The following is a 5,740-nucleotide window of genomic DNA, read 5'->3' on the forward strand; positions in this document are numbered from 1 at the left end:
AAGTCCTTCTCGTCAGGGCTGCTCTCAATCCCTTCATCCATGACCCAGGTGCAGGACCCTGCACTTGGCCTTGTTGAGCCTCATGAGGTTCACACAGGCCCACTTCTCGAGCTTGTCCAGGTCCCTCTGGATCGCATCCCATCCCTCAGGCGTGTCAACCACACCCCTCAGCTTGGTGTAGTCTGCAAACTTGCTAAGGGTGCATTCAATCCCACTGTCTATGTCATCGTTGAAGATATGATGAACAGTACTGGTCCCAACAGGGACCCCTGAGGGATACCACTCATCATTGGTCTCCATCTAGACATTGAGCCGTTGACCACTACCCGCTGGATGCGACCATCCAAACAATTTCACATCCACCAAATAGTCTATTCATCAAATCCATATCTCTCCAATTTAGAGAGAAGGATGTTGTGGAGGACTGTGTCAAAGGCTTACAGGGGTCCAGATAGATGACATCTGTAGCTCTTCCTTTGTCCACTGATGTAGTCACTCCATCACAGAAGGCCACTAGGTTGGTCAGGCAAGACTTGTCCTTGGTGAAACCATTCTGGCTTCTTTCTTATATATACGTTAAGTACAATAGTAGCAGGCTTCCTATGCATATGAAACTTTTTAGTTTCAGCCTTCCTTTCTGCCAAGCAGTCATTATGGCTGCATCTTCTTCAGTAAATTCAATGTTCCTAGTTGATTTGGAGGCCAACTGACATGAAATACTCTATTTCTGTACTTTTAAATTGTATTGCCCTCCAAAACACTGTAGTTTCATCCAGACTGCCTACTGAGGCTGGTCCCTTGTGCAAGCTTCAGATTTGTATCCAGATCCGCAGCTGTTTGGGAAAGTAATAGAAGACTTGGACCACATCTGTGTCAGGGACCATTCCAACAATTTAACAGTATAGGCAATCAGGTTCCAGTCCCCAGGAATGTTCCTAGATAGTTTGATTTACAAGCATGGATATAACTACTACTACATGTAGTAGTTTCAGACTGTAAAAGTCTAGTGACCTTGTTAGCATACAAGTAACATGTAATGTGGTTTCAAATCACCCTAATGTGCACTTTTTGAATGCTGTTGCCAACTCTATGGAATCTACAATAACTTCAGGTTCTAAGGAAAAAAAGAAATTCATATAATTCCATTTGCTACCTTCAACATGAATCCGAATGACTACTTTCACTGGCACATTTAGAAAAAAAAATACAGCACCTACATTTTTTTCTGTATGTTTTTTTACATTTTAATGGCTGTGAATGATTTTCCTATATATGATGTTTTCTATATTAGAAAATATCAGTAAATATATTGTGAAATATTTGGTTTTCATCATCATCTCAGTAGTTAAGCACTGTATCACAATCTCTGCTGAATCTTGACTGAGAAACAAAATAAGATCTCTGAGTTTTGGCAGTACTTATTTTAGAAGATTTGTACATTAACAAAGTGAATATTGAGCAATGTTATCACTAATACCAGTCAGCATTTAGTGAAGTAAAGATATGTATCAGCTTACAGGGTATATTTCTGTAAAATAATTCAATTCTAGGCCAGTCATTTTGGCAGATCGGTAATGGAAAATAACTACCACTTTTAAAACAGCGTTTTTTGTAGTTCCAGAGCTGCAGGATTCCATCACAGCACCAACAACCACTTTAAAAACACGAAGGTGTGATTTACTGATGTAGTTTATGAATTTTTCAGACACACAGAGACAGAAATGTCTGTGCAGAAGAATTAATACTACAAACAGGCAACATACCAGTAATTGACAGATGAACTGAGAGATGTGGATCAGAGTCCTTTCCTTTTCATGTTTTTGCTGTTTAGATGTTTCTCACTTACGGTTTTGAAACTATTTTTTATTTAGAGAAGTTCTCCTCCAACTGTATACATTGTTATACATATAAAATGCGCTTTTGTGTTTCTTTTCTACTAAAAATATTTTAAAACCATCTGTATTTTGCTGCATTACTCATTTAGGCCTGCTCTTTTACCACAATAGAGACTTCTTGAGTTGTCTCTGATCCTTACCTTCTTTGCTCTTTTGCATTTAGACAATTTCTCTTTAGCACCTACACCACTGCATTTTAATTTGAATTTATTTTTCTTTTATCTGGGACTGCAACCTCTGTCTCACAGCTTTCCATTACAGTGAGCTTCCAGGCATGAGAATGTTCTGTCACAAGCTGCTGGAAGCTTTCAGAAAGTTGGATTTTGAATGAACAGAATTCATTAATTCTTGCATGCTGAGGGTGCCTTCCTTTCTGTCTCTTCAGAAAGTTTATATCTGTGGTATGTTCCAAACTGATGTGCTCCTGTTTCACTGTTGTTCATGTGTAAAATTCTTGTTTCCTAAGGACACTCCTTCAACTTAGACTTTGGATCATTTCGTCCAAATGTATATAGCTGATGACTGTATTGGTTCCAGGTGCAAACAAACACCACCTCCTTTCTACCCCTCTTTGTCCTTCACTGGACAAAATGACACTGTTTTATAGTAATACATATTAATTATCCTATGGATTCTCTGCTGTATCAATTCATAACAGTCTGATTGTACTTTCTGCACTGGCTATAAGAATAGATATGAGTGGCTCGGTGATGTTTGCTTGGACACTTAGTCCAGTGTCTGTAATACAGTGGCAGATAAATGTACTGAAATTTCTGGATAGTTTTTAAACAGCACAAGAACATAGACAATTTTTATGGCGAGGGCCTCATAAGCATACTTAACTGAGAAAGATTAAGATAACAAAGCTTCTCATGAGCAGCTAGTAGAATCATCTGCCATCGCTAGTGATAGTGAAGGATGTTGATCTTTTGGTGAAAGGAATACAGCAAAATAAAACAATCAGATTCCAAATTAGCAGACTTCAGCTCTGAAAAATAATACGCAATATTTCACAGGAGGTAAGTCTAAGAAAAGACTAAAGGAAAACAAGCATCACCTTAAATACAGTATACTATTATACTGACTACACATTCCTCCAATGCAGAGGATATACAGTGTAGAAAGCAACCACTCAAATAAATCAGAAGTTCTTGTTTGACCTCAAATATAAGAAATGAGCACAAAGAAAGTAGAAGCTGGGTCAAATGGCAACACATGAGTAGAAGAGAATCATATAAAACATGGAAAAACTCAAGAGAAATCCAGAAGACTGAGAGCAATCAAAATAAAAGAAACCACTGATTAATTAGACAGAAGTTAGTGGCTGTGTCTATACCAGTATATAAAATGAGCCAGCAATGTTCTGTAGCCCCAAGAACATGTGGCGCCAAACATCCCATATCCATACAGCTAAACTCTTCTCCAAAACAGTATAGCCTTGTCCCGCACTACCTGTAGGGAGCAGTAACTGGTCCATGCTTCTTGCCAAACAGTCCTCTGCACCCCCTGGGAGAGTGCTGATTTCGATAGGCTAAAACTGGACCAGAAGTGTGCCATCTGTTGAATAGTATGGACAGATGCATACTATTGCTTGAGCTTGTGCCATGACTTTTTTTTTTGTTTACCATAGTAAATACTGCCAGTGAGTCCTTTTCACATTTTACTATGGAATGTATTTATTTTCCTTAGGGAAAATGCCTTTCCTTACATGCCCTGCCTATCCTTTCCCTCAAGGGACCACTTTAATACAGCACATTTATCTTGGGTTTAGTCCCCATTTAGAGCCTTTGAATAGGAATGGATATTCCTTGACTTATTAACAGGATAGGTCTTGGTAAATAAATAAACCTTCCCAAGCACAAGACACAGAATTATAGAATTGTCTAGTTTGGAAGGGACCTTTAAGAAAATCAAGTCCAACCATCAACCTAACACTTCCAAAACCACCACTAAACCATGTCCCTAAGCACCACATTTACCTGGCTCAGGGATGGCAATTCCACCACTTCCCTGGGCAGCCTGTTCCAACACTTGATAACCCTTTAGGTGAACAAATTTGAAATGAAATGAGATGTGACTCACATGAAATGAGATGTGACTAAAGAGGGACAATTTTGGAAAATGTGAAATATCTCTCTGGTACAATAAGTGAACTAAGGGAAAGACCAGAAGAATTTTAGTTCTCTAACAAGTGGAAAGGTCAAAGATTTTAATTAGCTTTCATTAAAGAAGTCAGTCCCAATGAGCTGCTGAATGCTGTTAATACCAAAAGGCATCTGTTTAATTCTGAAGGAGAGAAATAGAACAATACAATCAAACTACTTACCTATAACAATCATGAGGGAAATAAGGAGATGAGTAACTTAACAGCTTTGTCATGAACAAATGATGTCAAACCAGTTCATTTCTTTCTCTGAGAGGACAGCAGGCCTTATAGATAGAGAAATAGTAAATATCTTGATTTTATTAAAGCTGTCAAGGCTATATCCCATGCCATTCTCATAAACTAGCAGGAAACATGGTCAAGATTCATTTATGTTAGGGTGAAAACAGAACTAGCTGGAAAATAACCAGAGTTATTTATCAATGGCTCAGCATCAAAAGTCTCTATCAAGTGGAGTTCTGCATGCAACTGTCCTGTATCCAGTACCATTCAGGATTTTTATTAACATCCTTAAACATTGACAGTAAACAAATGAAAGAAAAGTGATGTAGTGGAGCTACAACGGTAGATAATCCAAAATAGCTTTAAAAAATGAAATCGTGTTGTGAAAAAATAAGAGACAACATAACAAGAAAGGATGGAAACTTACAAATTTAGGTAGGAAAAAATAGCCACACAGCAATAGAATGGGGAACAACTAAGTACTAATTCTGCAAAAATAAAAGGAATTATAGACTATATCAGATCACAAGCTGAGCGAGAGTTAAGCCTGTGGAAGACTGTTTGGTGTGTTTAACTTCAACTGTCTGAATATGAAATTTATTTGCAAAATGTAACCATGCTTTGTTTGCAAAAGAAAGACTTTCTGTTTTGCCATATGTTTCAGTTATTCTTTTCAGATAAACATATTTTATCTGAATTAGACATATGGCTACTTCCTGGTTTACTAGGGAAAACTATCATTTGTGAGAAGGACAAGTATTACATCAGTTTTAAAGAGGAGTACAGTTCGTAAAATGTGTATTTTTCATTCTGCTCTTCAGCAATGGTAATGACTAAGTTGAAGTACTTCATTCATTTTTGGAGTGTTTGTCTTCAAGAAGAGGTAGAATAATTTCAGAGAATCTAGGAGAAAGCAGCAAGCTTTGTCATAAATCCAGAGAAATCTCTGACAAGGGAAAAACTTCAAATCTTTGATCTTGAGAAGATTAAATAGGAGGATGAGAGTAGAGGGATAATATAACAATTTTCAAATACTTAAAAGCCACCGCAAAAAGGAACAGGTTAATCTGTTCTCTGTCTGTGGTGCACAGAGCAAACAGTAATAGTTCCAAATCAGAGAACAGGTGATTTAGGTGAGAGATTAGGAAGACTTTCATGTAAGACCTCAGGAGAGATGATGGAGAAGGCAGATTTTTTTCTGAGATTTGTAGATTCTTGGCAGATTGGGGAAATCCACCACTGAATCATTAAAAGTAGGTTAGAAAAAATGTCTTTCAGGAGCGAGAAGCTGCTTTGGTATTGGAGATAGGGCAGGTACTGTCTCAGGGCTGTTTCTGACCCTATTTTGCAATGATTCTTAGGGTAAAGTTCCAAATTTAACAGCAGCACTGGCACAAGACCTTTCTATTTTTCAATATTTGAATTTATTTAATGTTTTCATTCAGTCTTCATTTCCCTA

Source organism: Charadrius vociferus, unplaced genomic scaffold (assembly GCF_000708025.1).
Source record: "Charadrius vociferus isolate BGI_N301 unplaced genomic scaffold, ASM70802v2 scaffold450, whole genome shotgun sequence".
Lineage (NCBI taxonomy): Eukaryota > Metazoa > Chordata > Aves > Charadriiformes > Charadriidae > Charadrius > Charadrius vociferus.